We start from the raw sequence: 20,576 nt of genomic DNA, 5'->3' as shown, positions 1-20,576 counted from the left end.
CTCTGTGTGGTTGGTCTCTGCTCTGTGTGGTTGGTCTCTGCTCTGTGTGGTTGGTCTCTGCTCTGTGTGGTTGGTCTCTGCTCTGTGTGGTTGGTCTCTGCTCTGTGTGGTTGGTCTCTGCTCTGTGGGGCTGGTCTCTGCTCTGTGTGGTTGGTCTCTGCTCTGTGTGGATGGACTCTGCTCTGTGTTGTTGGTCTCTGCTCTGTGTGGTTGGTCTCTGCTCTGTGTTGTTGGTCTCTGCTCTGTGTGGTTGGTCTCTGCTCTGTGGGGCTGGTCTCTGCTCTGTGTGGTTGGTCTCTGCTCTGTGGGGTTGGTCTCTGCTCTGTGTGGTTGGTCTCTGCTCTGTGTGGTTGGTCTCTGCTCTGTGTGGTTGGTCTCTGCTCTGTGTGGTTGGTCTCTGCTCTGTGTGGATGGACTCTGCTCTGTGTGGTTGGTCTCTGCTCTGTGTGGTTGGTCTCTGCTCTGTGTGGTTGGTCTCTGCTCTCTGTGGGTGGACTCTGCTCTGTGGGGCTGGTCTCTGCTCTGTGTGGTTGGTCTCTGCTCTGTGTGGGTGGACTCTGGTCTGTGGAGTTGGGCATGACATGGCAGGCCCTGTGCTCCAGATAGCAGCCTCTGGGGCATTGCTCTGCCCTGTGCTGTGCCTGTAATTACCACCTGCCTGGCTCTCTTCCCTCCTGTCAGCTGGGCTAAGACTCACTTCCTGCTCTGCTGACTCTCCCCTCCATCCCTTCCTCCCTCCATCTACTCTTACCCCCCCACACCTCCTATGACACTAGGGATCTGTGTCCCACCAGACTGATTGATTTGTCATTTGACACAAACAACAATCATTTATGCAGGGGGCTTCTCTCTCTAAACTAATACTGGAACTGACGATCTGACCTCTGCTTTGCTGCTGTTGTGTTGTCTCTTCTCTTCCCCTGACGGATGTTACTCAAGCACCTTGCTGCAGACCAGCTGCAGCTGGGGAAGTTGTGATGATGCGGCAGGCTGCTTTATCAAGGTCTTGGTGGATAGGGCGAACGCTTAGCTGTCCATGTTGAACAAAACAATCTCCTGTTATTCCCTTTGGCAGCGTGTTCTGCTTTCTCCCCTCAGTGTGGGGCCAGGGGATGTCACAGAGGGAGCTTGAGTGAGTTGGATATGACAGAGCTGTCGACTCTACACAAATCAGGTCCCGTTCTTCTCTAGCTGTGGCTGCAAGCAAGCTGGGCTGGCTGGTGATAGGCACTCCTCCACCTCCACCTCCTCTAGCCTGGTGCTGGCCCTAGGAGGCCCCGGTGTATAACAGCAGGCATGGGTCTTGTTCAGTAGAACACACAACGCAAAACAAAAATCTATATTCTTATTGCACAAGATCAAGTGGTGCCTCCTTGTTTCACTCCTATTCAAAACATTTTCTCCCTACGGAACACAACCCTGTTCTAAGCTGCCTGCCAGTACCACCGTCCCTCCCTAGTGAGTCCCCACCACAGGCACCGGGGGGGGGGGGGGGGGGGGCTCCGCTGCCTCTTCTGCTGCCCATCACGTCAGCCTCACAATGGCAGAACAACACAACACTGCCTGAACAGAATACTCCCTGCCAACAGGCGCTAAACACTGGCTTATGTTCCAAATGGCACCATATTCCCTACATAGTGTACTAATTGTAACCAGAGCCCTGGTCAAAAGTGGTGCACTACATATGGAATAGGGTGCCATTTGGGACGCAGTAACTGTACTGTGGCTCCATCAGTCATCAGTTCCTGTTCTCTGTTCTTCAACAACTGTTGGTATGTCAGCCAGGGCCAAATAACCCTGAGCGATGTACTAACACACGCTCACACACACACTGTTACACTATAGAACATGTATTCTTGTTTATGTAACAGTTTTCATGGCTCTATGCTTGAAGTTGAGGGGCCCTGGCATCGTGGCTTGACTTGTAGTCCTCCCCATATCACACAGTTAGCCAGTATAGCTACTTCACCCCATGTATGAATGCTTCTCAGGGATGCTGGAGTGAAGTGCTTGAATGTGCGGATCATTGTGTTATACGCCTCTCTAACGTGATTAGCGTTAGACCTGTGTGTGTGTGTGTGTGTGTGTGTGTGTGTGTGTGTGTGTGTGTGTGTGTGTGTGTGTGTGTGTGTGTGTGTGTGTGTGTGTGTGTGTGTGTGTGTGTGTGTGTGTGTGTGTGTGTGTGTGTGTGTGTGTGTGAATGAGAGAGTACATTTGGCACTTTTCAGACAAATCCACCAAACTACTCAAATCAAAGTTTAACAGGTGTAGACCTTACAGTGAAATGCTTACTTACAGGCTCATACTTTTCTAAGCTGCCAGCAAAAAAGAAAAGTATTGAGAAAGTTTAAGGAAGCAAAAGAATGTAGCCTAGCTGTTAATCAGAAAGTCATTCTGTCAATGTGATGTCAACGTCAATATCTATGGCTAATTTCATCAAAACATGAAGTATATTCCCCTGTAGATTATCAGCAAGGCCTTATCATACACTGTGTTCCTATTAGGTCAACTTTAATAAACTGTTTAGAAGAATTCAGATTTGTCTTATTACAAGCCTTTTTTGTTGCTAGCATAATAATCCATCACATTCTATCCCATTATATCCAGGCCAGGATTTTTAATGGGCCACACAGCTGTTCATCTTTTACAATAAGACAACTCATGTAGCTTTGGTTTTCTACTGCTGTCCCTGGTGAGAGAAGAGAGGTAGAGAGAGAGTGAGAGAAAGATAGGGAAAGAGAGAGAGGGACAGAGCGAGAGAGGGACAGAGAGAGAGAGAGAGAGAGGTGTAAGGAAAGTGGAACAGTGATGTACATCTTTCTCATTTACTGTCACACACACACACACACACACACACACACACACACACACACACACACACACACACACACACACTGCAAATTATTATGCAATTGCTACAGTTTGAGAAGTAAAGGGTCTATTTTTAAAACGTGCCCCATCTGTTCATGATACATTTGAGATGAGTTGAATGAAATGGTGCGATGGTGGTTGTGTCAGTTTGGCTCAGAGAGGGAGAGATGTCCACCACTACAGTCTGAGGGAGAGATGTCCACCACTACAGTCTGAGGGAGAGGGAGAGATGTCCACCACTACAGTCTGAGGGAGAGGGAGAGATGTCCACCACTACAGTCTGAGGGAGAGGGAGAGATGTCCACCACTACAGTCTGAGGGAGAGGGAGAGATGTCCACCACTACAGTCTGAGGGAGAGGGAGAGATGTCCACCACTACAGTCTGAGGGAGAGATGTCCACCACTACAGTCTGAGGGAGAGGGAGAGATGTCCACCACTACAGTCTGAGGGAGAGGGAGAGATGTCCACCACTACAGTCTGAGGGAGAGGGAGAGATGTCCACCACTACAGTCTGAGGGAGAGGGAGAGATGTCCACCACTACAGTCTGAGGGAGAGGGAGAGATGTCCACCACTACAGTCTGAGGGAGAGGGAGAGATGTCCACCACTACAGTCTGAGGGAGAGATGTCCACCACTACAGTCTGAGGGAGAGGGAGAGATGTCCACCACTACAGTCTGAGGGAGAGGGAGAGATGTCCACCACTACAGTCTGACAGGAGGAGGAGGAGCTGTCTGACTGCATGAATCTTAAATGGCACCCTATTCCCTACATAGTGCACTCACTACTTTTGACCAGAGCCCGTAGGGTTTTGACCATAATGAAAAGTAGTGCACTTATAGGGAATAGGGTCTGACTGACCGTAGTCTCACTTGAGGATTGGTCCCAGGCTAATTGGTCCCAGGCTAACACCTCAGACAAGCTCCAGTGATCACAACAACACACAACAACAGGCTTTGTGGTAGAGATCATTTTGCCATCAATATCAGTCTGACAAGTTGTGGTTATTATTGCTCTGTTAATACTAAGGGTCTTAGTTAATTGATAGACTTTGCCTTGATCCCAAATGGCACCCTATACCCTACATAGTGCACTACTTTTGACCAGAGCCCTATGACACAGCCTATACAGCAACTAGAATATGATTTTACACTGACGGCTGGCCTGGAGCTCAACAATTTGCTCAGTTCTTTACCCTGGTCAGGTTACCAGACTTCTCATTATGGATTCCGTTCCCCATCTCTCTTCCTTCCTCTCATGATTAGCCAGTCTCTGCCCAGGTTTCCTGTATAGCTGAGTCAGTCCAGACAGCCCTGTATCATCCCTGACGGAGGGAGAGAGAGAAAAAGAGGGAGGAGAGAGAGAGAGACAAGTAGAGGTAGAGAGATGAAGAGAAGATAGGGGGAGAGAGAGAAAAAGAGGGAGGAGAGAGAGAGAGACAAGTAGAGGTAGAGAGATGAAGAGAAGATAGGGGGAGAGAGAGAAAAAGAGGGAGGAGAGAGAGAGACAAGTAGAGGTAGAGAGATGAAGAGAGAAAGGGAGATAGAAGAAGTTCATGATAATGACTGCCTCCTCTTCTCTAGTCAGAGCAGTAGCAGCATGAGGGACAGCACTGTGCTGCAGGCCCCAGATAAGAGCTGCTGTGCCTCCTCTCCTCCCTCCATCCCTCCCTTCCTCTGCTTAATCTTCTCCGGTGCCAGTGGAGCTGCTTTCTTACAGCCCGCTCTGCTGTAGACATTCCTGTACACATTCCTGTGTGATAACACCTTACGTCCATAGACAGACAGACAGCGCTCTGCTCTGGCAACTGGGCTTGACGTCTATGAGCTCATCCTTCACTCCTTTACTCTGCTGCTACCTCCCAAATGGCTCTGGATAAAAGTAGTGCACTATATAGGGAATAGGGTGCCATATGGAATGCAAACTGGATTAGGGTGTGCTCACTCAGCCCCAGCGAGGAGAGAAGCAGTCATGTGTCTTGTCTATCCAAGCTTGTGGTCCAAGTTTAAATTGTTTCAACACTATTTGACTATTTTACTACAAATGTGAGAGACCAAATGGCATTTGATAAGGGAATCAATGATGAGGTAATCTTGCCTTGCTCGAATGACAAAAGACTCCAGCTATGACGCTTAGTTCTAATTGTGCCTACTAGAAGAGTCCTGTCTGGCTGGTCCTGGATATTGAGTCAGTGTGGCTTTAGTGGAGTTGAAGGTGTGTGTGAGGAATGGGTGTCTGGATATTGAGTCAGTATTGAAGGTGTGTGTGAGGAATGGGTGTCTGGATATTGAGTCAGTGTTGAAGGTGTGTGTGAGGAATGGGTGTCTGGATATTGAGTCAGTATTGAAGGTGTGTGTGAGGAATGGGTGTCTGGATATTGAGTCAGTGTTAAAGGTGTGTGTGTGAGGAATGGGTGTCTGGATATTGAGTCAGTATTGAAGGTGTGTGTGAGGAATGGGTGTCTGGATATTGAGTCAGTGTTGAAGGTGTGTGCGAGGAATGGGTGTCTGGATATGGAGTCAGTGTTGAAGGTGTGTGTGAGGAATGGGTGTCTGGATATTGAGTCAGTGTTGAAGGTGTGTGTGAGGAATGGGTGTCTGGATATTGAGTCAGTGTTGAAGGTGTGTGTGAAGAATGGGTGTCTGGATATTGAGTCAGTGTTGAAGGTGTGTGTGTGAGGAATAGGTGTCTGGATATTGAGTCAGTGTTGAAGGTGTGTGAGGAATGGGTGTCTGGATATTGAGTCAGTGTTGAAGGTGTGTGTGAGGAATGGGTGTCTGGATATTGAGTCAGTGTTGAAGGTGTGTGTGAGGAATGGGTGTCTGGATATTGAGTCAGTGTTGAAGGTGTGTGTGAAGAATGGGTGTCTGGATATTGAGTCAGTGTTGAAGGTGTGTGTGTGAGGAATGGGTGTCTGGATATTGAGTCAGTGTTGAAGGTGTGTGAGGAATGGGTGTCTGGATATTGAGTCAGTATTGAAGGTGTGTGTGAGGAATGGGTGTCTGGATATTGAGTCAGTGTTGAAGGTGTGTGCGAGGAATGGGTGTCTGGATATTGAGTCAGTGTTGAAGGTGTGTGTGAGGAATGGGTGTCTGGATATTGAGTCAGTGTTGAAGGTGTGTGCGAGGAATGGGTGTCTGGATATTGAGTCAGTGTCAAAGGTGTGTGTGAGGAATGGGTGTCTGGATATTGAGTCAGTGTTAAAGGTGTGTGTGTGAGGAATGGGTGTCTGGATATTGAGTCAGTGTTGAAGGTGTGTGTGAGGAATGGGTGTCTGGATATTGAGTCAGTGTTGAAGGTGTGTGCGACGAATGGGTGTCTGGTTGCTCATCTATTCCCTTTAAAATGCACTACTGTTGCCCAAAGCCCTAGCACTACGTCAGAAGTAGTGCACTATATAGGGAATAGGGTGCCATTTGGGACACAGACTAGTCCCCCCCTCCCCCGCATTGCATCTTGGGCTGGTGATTTATGGGCACAGAGGGCTGCAAGGAAGGACAGTTATTAATGCACTAGGCTGGAAATGGATGAGTCGGCTCGGATGCTCTGGTCTCTTGACACAGTGCAGTAACTGTTAGTGCTGCTGGAGGATGGGCTACTCCTGTAATTATGCCTGCCAGGCCTTTTGGCCCTGCTCAGAAGTAAGTATATGAAATAAGGTGCTATTTAGGATACACAAAGCACTAGCCTGAGCCTCCACCTCTCACCGCTGAGGATGGAATAGGGCTCCTAGACTATTCCACACAGGATAGATGACAGAGTAGATACTACCTACAAACGACCAGAACATTGCAATAGATTTGGCTGTGATGTTTGGGTTCAGTCACCACCACAACAGTCAAGGTCATTTGGGCGATAGTAGCTTCCTTGTTTTATTTCTCTGACTGAATTAGTTGAGGCCTTGTGATGAATGGATTTAATAAAACACAGTTTATTTTTAAACCAATTTCCTGTGGAGTGTGGATGGGAATCTGTGGGCTGCTGCTGCTACTGGTGTAGGATAGCATTAGATCAGGAGGATGGGGAACGCGGGCAGTGATAGTGAAGACCCCTGACTGGTTTTACACAGCATATTTCTCATACCATTGTTACCTATAAGAGTTTGGCTTCTATTTGGTTTCAATTAACAGTTTTGATGCCGCATTTGTTTGGCCTGGAATTTAAACTAGGGGATTACTGACAAGCCTACAGGCTACATTATTTAAGCCTAAACTCTCTCTATATATATTTGTGTTCAACAACATTATGGAAGCAGTGGTAGAGTACATCTCTAGCTAACTGCTGACCTTTTGTACTAGCATCATGTGACAAGCAGAGGCCAGGTTAGTGGATTTTATTGTTTCCGTTGCAGCAGATAAAAGTTAGTCATCAAACAATCCAGGCAGCTGCCCGGCAGTTAAACTAAACGCTTTAGTGGATTGTTCCACTGTTTCTAGGACGTTATGACGTTGTGAGGAACTACCGGTCACGCCCATCCAAAAGGATATCAGAAGTTTATCTACCGCTGGAGGTCAGATTTTGAAATGCAAAGATTCTAGTGCTGCCATCAGTCTGCTACACTATTTACGAAAGTTGTAGTTGTAAGGAGAGCTTATGTTCTGTACTAGCCTGGTCCCAGATCTGTTTGTGCTGTCTTGCACCTGCCAACTCCTGACAATGTACATAGGAGTTAGCATTGGCAAGATGGCAAAAACAGATCTGGGACCAGGCTAACTTTGTATAGTGATATGTAGAACATGATGCTAATCACTTAATCAAGTGCTCTGACTCCCAGACAGAGACATAATGGGAGTAGTAGTATTGGTAGTGGTAGTAGTATTGGTAGTGGTAGTGGTAGCGGCAGCGACAACAGCAGCCTAGTGGGGCGGCAGGTAGTCTAGTGGTTAGAGCATTGGGCCAATGACCGAAAGGTTGCTAGATCAAATCCCTGAGCTGACAAGGTAAAAATCTGTCATTCTGCCCCTGAACAAGGCAGTTAACCCACTGTTCCTAGGCCGTCATTGTAAATAAGAATTTGTTCTTAACTGACTTGCCTAGTTAAATAAAGTAGGTGTAGTAGTAGGTGTAGTAGTAGGTGTAGTAGTAGGTGTAGTAGTAGGTGTAGTAGTAGGTGTAGTAGTAGGTGTAGTAGTAGGTGTAGTAGGTGTAGTAGTAGGTGTAGTAGTAGGTGTAGTAGGTGTAGTAGGTGTAGTAGGTGTAGTAGGTGTAGTAGGTGTAGTAGGTGTAGTAGTGGGATTAGTAGTATTAGTAGTGGTATTAGTGGTGGTGGTAGTAGTGGTATTAGTGGTGGTAGTAGTAGTAGTAGTGGAGGTGGTGGTAGTGATAGTAGTAGTAGTGGTATTAGTGGGATTAGTAGTGGTATTAGTGGGATTAGTAGTGGTATTAGTGGTAGTAGTAGTGGTATTAGTGGTGGTAGTAGTAGTGGAGGTGGTGGTATTAGTGGTGATAGTAGTAGTGGTATTAGTGGTAGTAGTAGTGGAGGTGGTGGTGGTATTAGTGGGATTAGTAGTGGTATTAGTGGTATTAGTGGTGGTAGTAGTAGTGGAGGTGGTGGTAGTAGTAGTGGTGGTATTAGTGGTGATAGTAGTAGTGGTATTAGTGGTAGTAGTAGTGGAGGTGGTGGTAGTAGTAGTGGTGGGATTAGTAGTGGTATTAGTGGTGGTAGTAGTAGTGGAGGTGGTGGTGGTAGTAGTAGTGGTGGTATTAGTGGTGATAGTAGTAGTGGTATTAGTGGTAGTAGTAGTGGAGGTGGTGGTGGTGGTAGTAGTAGTGGTGGTATTAGTGGTATTAGTGGTGGTAGTAGTAGTGGAGGTGGTGGTAGTAGTGGTGGTATTAGTGGTGGTAGTAGTGGAGGTGGTGGTGGTAGTAGTAGTGGTATTAGTGGTGGTAGTAGTACTGGAGGTTGTAGTAGTGGAGGTGGTAGTGGAATTAGTGGTAGTAGTAGTAGTAGTGGTGGTATTAGTGGTGGTAGTGGTGGTATTAGTAGTGGTAGTAGTAGTGGTATTAGTGGTGGTAGTAGTACTAGAGGTTGTAGTAGTGGAGGTGGTGGTAGTAGTAGTGGAGGTGGTGGTAGTAGTAGTGGTGATATTAGTGGTGGTATTAGTGGTATTAGTGATAGTAGTAGTGGTAGTAGTGGTATTAGTGGTAGTAGTAGTGGTATTTGTGGTGGTAGTAGTACTGGAGGTTGTTGTAGTGGAGGTGGTATTAGTTGTGGTAGTGGTATTAGTAGTGGTATTAGTGGTAGTAGTAGTGGTATTAGTGGTAGTAGTGGTAGTAGTAGTGGTAGTAGTGCTGGTAGTAGTAGTGGTGGTAGTAGTGGTAGTAGTAGTGGTAGTAGTGGTATTAGTGGTAGTAGTAGTGGTATTTCTGGTGGTAGTAGTACTGGAGGTTGTAGTAGTAGTGGAGGTGGTGGTAGTAGTAGTGGTGGTATTAGTGGTGGTAGTGGTGGTATTAGTAGTGGTAGTAGTAGTGGTATTAGTGGTGGTAGTAGTACTGGAGGTTGTAGTAGTGGAGGTGGTGGTAGTAGTAGTGGTATTAGTAGTAGTAGTGGTAGTAGTGGTAGTAGTAGTGGTAGTAGTGGTATTAGTGGTAGTAGTAGTGGTATTAGTGGTGGTAGTAGTAGTGGAGGTGGTGGTAGTAGTAGTGGTGGTATTAGTGGTGGTAGTAGCTGTGTTAGTGGTAGTAGTAGTGGCATTTGTGGTGGTAGTAGTAGTGGTATTAGTGGTGGTAGTAGTACTGGAGGTTGTAGTAGTGGAGGTGGTGGTAGTAGTAGTGGTATTTGTGGTGGTAGTAGTAGTGGTATTAGTGGTGGTAGTAGTACTGGAGGTTGTAGTAGTGGAGGTGGTGGTAGTAGTAGTGGTGGTAGTAGTAGTGGTAGTAGTAGTGGAGGTGGTGGTAGTAGTAGTGGTGGTATTAGTGGTGGTAGTGGTGGTATTAGTAGTGGTAGTAGTGGTATTAGTGGTAGTAGTAGTGGTATTTGTGGTAGTAGTAGTGGTATTAGTGGTGGTAGTGGTGGTATTAGTAGTGGTATTAGTGGTGGTAGTAGTACTGGAGGTTGTAGTAGTGGAGGTGGTGGTAGTAGTAGTGGTGATATTAGTGGTGGTAGTAGTGGTATTAGTGGTAGTAGTAGTGGTAGTAGTAGTGGTGGTAGTAGTGGTAGTAGTAGTGGTAGTAGTGGTAATAGTGGTAGTAGTAGTGGTATTTCTGGTGGTAGTAGTACTGGAGGTTGTAGTAGTAGTGGAGGTGGTGGTAGTAGTAGTGGTGGTATTAGTGGTGGTAGTAGTGGTATTAGTAGTGGTATTAGTGGTAGTAGTAGTGGTATTTGTGGTGGTAGTAGTAGTGGTATTAGTGGTGGTAGTAGTACTGGAGGTTGTAGTAGTGGAGGTGGTGGTAGTAGTAGTGGTATTAGTAGTAGTAGTGGTAGTAGTGGTAGTAGTAGGGGTATTAGTGGTAGTAGTAGTGGTAGTAGTGGTATTAGTGGTGGTAGTAGTAGTATTGGAGGTGGGGGTAGTTGTAGTGGTGGTATTAGTGGTGGTAGTAGTAGTGGTATTAGTGGTAGTAGTAGTGGAGGTGGTGGTAGTAGTAGTGGTGTTATTAGTGGTGGTAGTAGTAGTGGTATTAGTGGTAGTATTAGTGGAGGTGGTGGTAGTAGTAGTGGTGGTATTAGTGGTGGTAGTGGTGGTATTAGTAGTGGTAGTAGTGGTATTAGTGGTATTAGTGGTAGTAGTAGTGGTATTAGTGGTAGTAGTAGTGGTATTAGTGGTAGTAGTAGTGGTAGTAATGGTATTAGTGGTGGTATTAGTGGTGGTAGTAGTACTGGAGGTTGTAGTAGTGGAGGTGGTGGTAGTAGTAGTGGTGATATTAGTGGTGGTAGTTGTGGTATTAGTGTTAGTAGTAGTGGTAGTAGTGGTTTTTGTGGTGGTAGTAGTACTGGAGGTTGTAGTAGTGGAGGTGGTGTTAGTATTAGTGGTAGTAGTAGTGGTATTAGTGGTAGTAGTAGTGGTAGTAGTGGTATTAGTGGTAGTAGTAGTGGTATTAGTGGTGGTAGTAGTAGTGGAGGTGGTGGTAGTATTAGTGGTGGTATTAGTGGTAGTAGTAGTGGTATTAGTGGTGGTATTAGTAGTGGAGGTGGTGGTAGTATTAGTGGTGGTATTAGTGGAGGTGGTGGTAGTATTAGTAGTGTTATTAGTGGTAGTAGTAGTGGTATTAGTGGTGGTATTAGTGGTAGTAGTAGTGGTATTAGTGGTAGTATTAGTGGTAGTAGTAGTGGTATTAGTGGTGGTAGTAGTGGTGGTAGTAGTAGTGGAGGTAGTAGTAGTGGAGGTGGTAGTAGTGGAGGTGGTGGTATTAGTGGTGGTAGTAGTGGTATTAGTAGTGGTGGTAGTAGTGGTATTAGTGGTGGTGGTAGTAGTGGTGTTAGCGTTGGTAGTAGTAGTGGTATTAGTGGTGGTAGTAGTAGTGGAGGTAGTAGTAGTGGAGGTAGTAGTAGTGGAGGTGGTAGTAGTAGTAGTGGTGGTATTAATGGTGGTAGTAGTGGTATTAGTGGTGGTAGTAGTAGTGGTATTAGTGGTGGTATTAGTGGTGGTAGTAGTAGTGGTATTTGTGGTGGTAGTAGTAGTGGTATTAGTGGTGGTAGTAGTAGTGGCATTTGTGGTGGTAGTAGTAGTGGTATTAGTGGTGGTAGTAGTAGTGGTATTAGTGGTGGTAGTAGTAGTGGAGGTAGTAGTTGTTAACTCGAAATGACACAACGACAAGGTTCCAGTTTTAACAAAGTTTACTATACTGTATGAACACACTACAAGGTAGCCATTACACTCACGGCTAGGTCCATCAACGAACTAACTTCCTGCGCAGGCGCACTCTTGACTGAGTGATAGCCCCGTAATAACAGAAATATAGGGATACTTAAAACATGAACTTAACAATCTCCCCCTTTTCTTTAAAGACAAATTAAACATCAACAACATAATTAAATGTCCAGGTATTATTCAAGTTCCCCATTACAAATGGGTTGTGTGACAGTTTTTATTTGTATTACTCAAGCTGCCACTTTCCATTACTGAGAGCCTGTAGGAGCACAAGACCGGATGCTCCCTTTTTAGTCAGACAGTCAGCAAGTTGTTCCTTTGTGGTCGACCACAGAATCCGCTGGATTCTCTGTGCTTGAATAAGTTCCTTGATGCTGCTAATCTCAAGACGAAGTCTTTTCTCTGTGACAGACTTGGTTGACTTCAAAGCATCAACTAATGAGTAGTTGTCAGTGACACAAACTACAGGTAGAACGTGCCGTTTTGTCTCACCAGTGGTAAGCTCTGAGAACAGAGTTGCAAGAAAGATCGCATTGTCAATTCCATCCGCAAGAGCAAGTGTTTCTCCAGCAAGTGTGCTTCGGACAACCCTTCTGATCCTTTTTGACTGCCAACAGATAGGTGAGAATCTTCCTCCTTCACCCATTAACACGATTAGATGTCCACCTTGTGTGCCTCCATCTGTAAGGTTCCCTAGCGAAGCATCACTGAAGACAACTAGTTTCAAAGAGTCATCTTTTCCAACATGCTGAAACTTTAAAGTCACTTGTTGTGATTTCAGTTTACGAACAACTTTGTTTGCCTCATGAATGGTTTGTACAGTGGCGTGTTTTGTGTTAGATGCCAAGTTGCAACCATCAAACATTACATCAGGTCTACTCTGTCTAGCAACCCATAAAATTTGTCCTATCTTTGACCTCAATTGATCAGCTTCAATTCCACCTAGAGGGGAATTCCTTTGTACGGCTCTTGAAGAATCCATGTGAATGGGTTGAAGATTCTTGATATAGCTCTCCTGTTGCATCAGTATTGTCCCATCAACTGTAATAAACTCTATGCCAACATAACAAAAATTATCATGTTCCTCACGGCCGACCTGGAAAACAGATTTGAGGTGTGGAATCACAGTTGTAGCAAAGGTCTGTGAGCCACCCCAGATAAAGTCATCAACATGACAGGCAAGTACTCCAGTCACATTGCAGTCAAGCCAATAGAAGACTGCAGGATCCACTTGTGACAGTTTTCCACCTGTATTCAGCATTGTTGCCTTGACTTTGTTGTACCAGTAGAGTGATGCATCTGCCAGTCCATACACACACTTCTTTAGTTTCCACAGTGTTCCTTCGCATTTAGCTTCAGGCGGAGGTCGGATGTGAATGTCCCTTGACAGCTCTGTTCCCTGCAAAAATGCAGATTTGATGTCTATGGAATTAAGTTTCCATTTTTTCTGGCAGATCACGGACATCAGCAATCTGAGTGACTCTGAGGCGCATGTCGGTGAGTCTTTTGGGAGTTGTTTAGCAGCCAGCTCCTCAAAACCTCTAGCCACTAGACGTGCTTTAGGCACTATTCCAGTTAAGGACTCTTTAAGGGTACACACTCACCTTGTTGAGACACATTTTTGGCCAATGTCTGTAACTTCCTCAAACACTCAATTTTTCCTCCAATTACTGAGCTCATCTAGCTTAGCTGAGTCAAATGACACGTCCTTTGTTTCAAGTACATCATCATTTTGAATGTCATTCTGTTTTTCTCGATTTTCCATTGGTTCAATTCTGAGATTATCTACAAGTGACAGGTCAGCTGACCCTGTTGTACCAGAAAGTGTAACTGGTTCAGAGTACTGCAAGTTGTACCAGTTCTGGTGTTTTCCTTTGGCTTTTCCTGCTCGTCCAATGACGGTTGCTGTATGTGGAATACCACTTTCTCTGTCCATGTATTTAACAGTTTGTCCAGTTTTCAGATTGGAACATCCATGTTGTCTTAACACATGTGGCTGTTGTTGAATGTTTTCCTCATTTGAACGCTCAACAGTATTATCTGTGGCATGTTTGAAGGTCTCTGCTCCATTTCCTGTGTCAGTTTCAGTGTCCATATCATTGGATATGACATCTGGTAGGTTTGTGTCTGTTACTGTCTCCTTTTCATTAGGATGATTCTCAGCAACAGCCCCTCTATCTTGTTGATCATTTACTTTCCGCAATCTTGAGTGATGCACCCTGACAATGATGCCTCCGTGCCTCACAAATATCACCACACCATCTTGGCCAATGACTACTCCCGGTCCCTTCCACTGTTGACAGTCAACTCGTTTGTAGTACACTTTGTTTCCAGTTTCGTACTTCTCATCGGTAGGTCGTAGCTGTTTATGCAGAGCCCTGCGAATTCTTTCTGAGCACTCTGCTTCAGTGAACGCTTTTCTCGCTGCATGTAGTGCTGACAGGTGCTGTCCCACCCATGCACTCACACTGGCCCCTTCTAGTGCTGGTGGCTTGTCAACCAGTCCAGAGGGAAGATTAGGGTTCTGCCCGAACACTAGTTGGTATGGGCTGTAACCATGAACATTGTGCATTGAGTTTTTTGCCATCAAAGCCCAATCTAGGGCTGTGTTCCAGTCACATCCATTGTCTTGCTTCACTTTCAGCATGATCTCTGTGAGTGTTTGATTATGTCTCTCCAGAAGTCCATTGCTCCATGGACTGTATGCAGCAGTTGTCTTTACTTCCATGTTGAAGTTCTCTGCCATTTCTCTTATTTCATTATTATTGAATTCTCCTCCATTGTCACTGTACAATTTCTGGGGCGGGCCATGCACACTTACCCAGGAATGCATGAAGTGCCTGACGATGTCACTGGGTTTCTTTGTATTCACAATGCTTCCAGCGCTGAAGCGTGTGAAGTGGTCGATTATGTGAAGGTACCACACACTTGGTGCTAACTCATGTAGATCTACAGCCACTGTTTCATTGTACTTGGAAGCTAGTGGCAAACCAACAGCTGGTTTGGGCTTAGGTTTACTGTATTTTTGACATGTCTCACAATTGTTAACTATCTGCTGTAGAATGGAAATACTCTCATCATCATTATTCCCTGAACTGCTGAGTAACTTCTGAAGTCTGTCAACTGTAGCATGTCCAAACTGTTTGTGAAGCTTTAACAATACTTTGTGTTTTTCTTTTGTGTTCATGTTCTCTGTGACTGTCAGAATCTCCATGTGCTCTGTGTCCGTCCAAATCTCATTTTTGCATGGACTCTGTGTGATGTCTTTGTCTAAAATGTTTACACAATAGTGGCCTGAGGTAGTAAGTTCAAGAGTCACTGGTTGTTTAAACATCACTGCCTTGTCATTTTTTATGTCTAGTACAGCCCCTGCCTTCTTGAGGGAAGCTTTGCTTAATAGTAAGGGGATATCTGTAGGGACCACCTCTGTTTCAATGTGACACTTAGTCTGACCAATTTTTGCTGGTATCTTAACTCTCTTGGTAGAATGGACAATTCTCCCATCTCCAAATTTGAAAGCTCTGTTGCTTGGTGTGTCAATCATATTTTGTACTTCTTTCATATTTAGTTCACTAACATAGCTATCAAGCCATTTTGCACCACACACTGTGCGTGTACATGCAGTATCAATCACAGCAGATCCTAAGGATTCAACTATAAAAATCTCAGTATCAGAAGCAGATTCATTTGAAAACAGTGTAATGTTACACTGCTCTATATCTGTGTTTACATTTTCCTCTGTTAGTTTAACTTGTTCATTTTTATGAGGACAGTCTTTAACCCAATGGTAAGTGCTTTGACAAACAGCACATTTTGATCTCCTTCCATAATCGTCCAGTGGATTTGTTCCGGGAAATGGCGCCCTCTTCAGGTTGTCTTGAGAACGTGACTTTTTGGCGCCTTTTCTCTGCTGCTCAGTGTAATATGCTCCGTCACTCGCTCGCATTCCATCTGTTAACGGCGCGACAGACGTCTTTTCACCAAAAATTATTTTTAGTGCCGACTTCATTGATGCAAAAGTCAGTACAGTACAAGCAGTCAAAGCCAACTGTTTCTCCCTACCATCTAGACAGGCAGTATCTAGCAACTTGAAAGCTAACACTGCATCCGGGAGAACCATGTCGTACTTGCGCATCCTATTGTACCTTTGTTCGAAATCAATGATGTAGTCCGTCATTGCAACCGAAATATCTCTCGAAACACTGTCAAAGTTTGAATATGCATCGTAGGCACGGTCTTTCTCTTCTTTAAGAAATACAGAATCCAGTGCTCTGATCAAAGTTCCCATACCGTCATCATTGTTCAAATCCTCAACGGATATTTCCAGTGCTGTATCTCTCGCTCTTCCCTCGAGCGATAATACCACTGCAAGTGCTTGCTTTTTCGCGTCCAGATTAGTAACCCGTGTCCAGATTCCAAGTTCATTTTTCCAACTTTCGTACGACCTCTTCTCGTCGAAGCGAGGTGGCACATTGTAGTTATTAGCCATCCTCTGCTACCAATGTTAACTCGAAATGACACAACGACAAGGTTCCAGTTTAACAAAGTTTACTATACTGTATGAACACACTACAAGGTAGCCATTACACTCACGGCTAGGTCCATCAACGAACTAACTTCCTGCGCAGGCGCACTCTTGACTGACTGATAGCCCCGTAATAACAGAAATATAGGGATACTTAAAACATGAACTTAACAGTAGTAGTGGAGGTGGTAGTAGTGGAGATAGTAGTTTTGTTCTTATTGTCTTGGCTGCAACCTTCTTCCCAGTTATTTGACTAAAGTGCAGGCAGGGTCACTTCCAGTCAAAAACCTTGGCCCATTTTTGGACATCGATTTTGGCCGATTACGTGGAGGTAGTAGTAGTGGAGATAGTAGTAGTGGAGGTGGTAGTAGTGGTGGTAGTAGTAGTGGAGGTAGTAGTAGTGGAGGTGGTAGTAGTGGAGATAGTAGTAGTGGAGGTGGTAGTAGTGGAGGTAGTAGTAGTGGTGGTAGTAGTAGTGGAGGTAGTAGTAGTGGAGATAGTAGTAGTGGAGGTGGTAGTAGTAGTGGAGGTAGTAGTAGTGGAGGTAGTAGTAGTGGTGGTAGTAGTAGTGGAGGTAGTAGTAGTGGAGGTGGTAGTAGTGGAGATAGTAGTAGTGGCGGTGGTAGTAGTAGTGGAGGTAGTAGTAGTGGAGGTAGTAGTAGTGGTGGTAGTAGTAGTGGAGGTAGTAGTAGTGGAGGTGGTAGTAGTGGAGATAGTAGTAGTGGAGGTGGTAGTAGTAGTGGAGGTAGTAGTAGTGGAGGTAGTAGTAGTGGTGGTAGTAGTAGTGGAGGTAGTAGTAGTGGAGGTGGTAGTAGTGGAGATAGTAGTAGTGGAGGTGGTAGTAATAGTGGAGGTAGTAGTAGTGGTGGTAGTAGTAGTGGAGGTAGTAGTAGTGGAGGTAGTAGTAGTGGAGGTGGTAGTAGTGGAGGTGGTAGTAGTGGAGATAGTAGTAGTGGCGGTGGTAGTAGTAGTGGAGGTAGTAGTAGTGGAGGTAGTAGTAGTGGTGGTAGTAGTAGTGGAGGTAGTAGTAGTGGAGGTGGTAGTAGTGGAGGTAGTAGTAGTGGAGGTGGTAGTAGTAGTGGAGGTAGTAGTAGTGGAGGTAGTAGTAGTGGGTGGTAGTAGTAGTGGAGGTAGTAGTAGTGGAGGTGGTAGTAGTAGTGGAGGTAGTAGTAGTGGAGGTAGTAGTAGTGGTGGTAGTAGTAGTGGAGGTAGTAGTAGTGGAGGTGGTAGTAGTAGTGGAGGTAGTAGTAGTGGTGGTAGTAGTAGTGGAGGTAGTAGTAGTGGAGGTAGTAGTAGTGGAGGTGGTAGTAGTGGAGGTGGTAGTAGTGGAGGTAGTAGTAGTGGTGGTAGTAGTAGTGGAGGTAGTAGTAGTGGAGGTGGTAGAAGTGGAGATAGTAGTAGTGGAGGTGGTAGTAGTAGTGGAGGTAGTAGTAGTGGTGGTAGTAGTAGTGGTGGTAGTAGTAGTGGAGGTAGTAGTAGTGGAGGTGGTAGTAGTGGAGATAGTAGTAGTGGAGGTGGTAGTAGTAGTGGAGGTAGTAGTAGTGGAGGTAGTGTAGTGGTGGTAGTAGTGGAGGTAGTAGTAGTGGAGGTGGTAGTAGTGGAGATAGTAGTAGTGGAGGTGATAGTAGTAGTGGAGGGAGTAGTAGTGGAGGTAGTAGTGTGTGGGAGGTAGTATGGAGTAGTAGTAGTGAGGTGGTAGGTAGTGGAGATGTAGTAGTGGAGGTGGTAGTAGTGTGGAGGTAGTAGTAGTGGAGGTGGTAGTAGTAGTGGAGGTAGTAGTAGTGGAGGTGGTAGTAGTGGAGATAGTAGTAGTGGAGAGGGTAGTAGTGGAGGTGGTAGTAGTGGAGATAGTAGTAGTGGAGGTGGTAGTAGTAGTGGAGGTAGTAGTAGTGGAGGTAGTAGTAGTGGTGGTAGTAGTAGTGGAGGTAGTAGTAGTGGAGGTGGTAGTAGTGGAGATAGTAGTAGTGGAGGTGGTAGTAGTAGTGGAGGTAGTAGTAGTGGAGGTAGTAGTAGTGGAGGTAGTAGTAGTGGAGGTGGTAGTAGTGGAGAAAGTAGTAGTGGAGGTGGTAGTAGTGGAGGTGGTAGTAGTGGAGATAGTAGTAGTGGAGGTGGTAGTAGTAGTGGAGGTAGTAGTAGTGGAGGTAGTAGTAGTGGTGGTAGTAGTAGTGGAGGTGGTAGTAGTGGAGATAGTAGTAGTGGAGGTGGTAGTAGTGGAGATAGTAGTAGTGGTGGTGGTAGTAGTAGTGGAGGTAGTAGTAGTGGAGGTAGTAGTAGTGGTGGTAGTAGTAGTGGAGGTGGTAGTAGTGGAGATAGTAGTAGTGGAGGTGGTAGTAGTAGTGGAGGTAGTAGTAGTGGAGGTAGTAGTAGTGGTGGTAGTAGTAGTGGAGGTAGTAGTAGTGGAGGTGGTAGTAGTGGAGATAGTAGTAGTGGAGGTGGTAGTAGTAGTGGAGGTGATGTTCAGTTAATGTGTAGTTAGGGAGCAGGACAATGGAACATCCGGCTTGTAGAACACATCTAAATTCGGATAACTTCCCTATTGTGCTTCCCTCCCTCAGTTGAGTTCATTTTGTTCTTATTGTCTTTGGCTGCAACCTTCTTCCCAGTTATTTGACTAAAGTGCAGGCAGGGTCACTTCCAGTCAAAAACCTTGGCCCATTTTTGGACACTGATTTTGGATGATTACATTGCACTCCATGAGGAGACATTTTAACATCTTGACCATGTTCTGTTATAATATCCACCCGGCACAGTCAGAAGAGGACTGGCCACCCCTCATAGCCTGGTTCCTCTCTAGGTTTCTTCCTAGGTTTTTGGCCTTTCTAGGGAGTTTTTCCTAGGGAGTTTTTCCTAGCCACCGTGCTTCTTTCACATGCATTGCTTGCTGTTTGGGGTTTTAGGCTGGGTTTCTGTACAGCACTTTGAGATATCAGCTGATGTACGAAGGGCTATATAAATACATTTGATTTGATTTGATTTTGAGACTGCGTGTCAGGCTGTTACGCAAGTTTAGCAAGAAGCCAAGGTAAGTTGCTAGCTAGGATTAAACTTATCTTATAAAAAACAATCAATCTTAACATAATCACTAGTTAACTACACATGGTTTATGATATTACTAGTTTATCTAGCTTGTCCTGCGTTGCATATAATCGATGCGGTGCCTGTTAATTTATCATTGAATCACAGCCTACTTCGCCAAACGGGTGATGATTTAACAAGCGCATTCGCGAAAAAAGCACTGTCGTTGCATCAATGTGTACCTAACCATAAATGCCTTTCTTTATAATTAATTAAGTCTATGATTTCATATTTGATAGAGCAGTCTGACTGAGCGGTGGTAGGCAGCAGCAGGCTCGTTAACGTTCATTCAAACAGCACTTTCCTGCATTTGCCAGTAGCTCTTCGCTGTGCTTCAAGCATTGAGCTGTTTATGACTTCAAGCCTATCAACTCCTGAGATTAGGCTGGTGTAACCGATGTGAAATTGCTCGCTAGTTACCGGGGTGCGCGCTAATAGTGTTTCAATCGGTGACGTCACTCGCTCTGAGACCTTGAAGTAGTTGTTTGCCGCGGCTTTTGTGGAGCGATGGGTAACGCTGCTTCAAGGGTGGCTGTTGTCGATGTGTTCCTGGTTCGAGCCCAGGTAGGAGCGAGGAGAGGGACGGAAGCTATACTGTTACACTGGCAATACTATAGTGCCTATAAGAACATCCAATAGTCAAAGGTATATGAAATACAAATGGTATAGAGAGAAATAGTCCTATAATTCCTATAATAACTACAACCTAAAACTTCTTACCTGGGAATATTGAAGACTCATGTTAAAAGGAACCACCAGCTTTAATATGTTCTGAGCAAGGAACTTAAACGTTAGCTTTTTTACATGGCACATATTGCACTTTTACTTTCTTCTCCAACACTTTGTTTTTGCATTATTTAAACCAAATTGAACATGTTTCATTATTTATTTGAGGCTAAATAGATTTTATTGATGTATCATATTAAGTTAAAATAAAGTGTTCATTCAGTATTGTTGTAATTGTCATTATTACAAATAAATAAATCGTCTGATTAATCGGTATCGGCTTTTGTTGGCCCTCCAATAATCGGTATCGGCGTTGAAAAATCATAATCGGTCGACCTCTAGAACTGACAGGTGCTGTGAACATAGAACTATAATGAGTAGACCATGATTAGGCTAGATAGATTCTATGGCTGTGACCTGCATGTCTGTATGTACAGTAAGTCGTTAGACTGGGCTATTTAGCCCTAGCTCTGTCTTAGTATGATGCCTTTGGTCGCTTCTCAGAATAGACCCTAACAAACATTGAATGGCTTTTTAGTTGCTTCTAATAGTGGTTACAGGAAACATAGCTTA

At 45.0% G+C, this 20,576-nt stretch overlaps 1 protein-coding gene and 1 long non-coding RNA gene across 2 annotated transcripts in view; both read left to right on the top strand.

The window, feature by feature from the left end:
• The window catches only part of LOC115162092 (rho GTPase-activating protein 5), a 75,361-nt gene that overhangs the window by 20,309 nt on the left and 34,476 nt on the right, over window positions 1-20,576 (top strand). The gene's annotated exons all lie outside the window — the stretch shown is intronic.
• On the top strand, window positions 4,409-6,167 carry LOC115162093 (uncharacterized). The gene is made up of 2 exons (XR_003869485.1): window positions 4,409-5,084; window positions 5,130-6,167. It is a non-coding gene; the product is annotated as an uncharacterized LOC115162093 (long non-coding RNA).

This window comes from Salmo trutta, chromosome 25, assembly GCF_901001165.1.
Source record: "Salmo trutta chromosome 25, fSalTru1.1, whole genome shotgun sequence".
NCBI lineage: Eukaryota > Metazoa > Chordata > Actinopteri > Salmoniformes > Salmonidae > Salmo > Salmo trutta.
The sequence above is the reverse complement of the archived record's forward strand: the minus strand, read 5'-3'. Positions and strand labels throughout refer to the sequence as shown.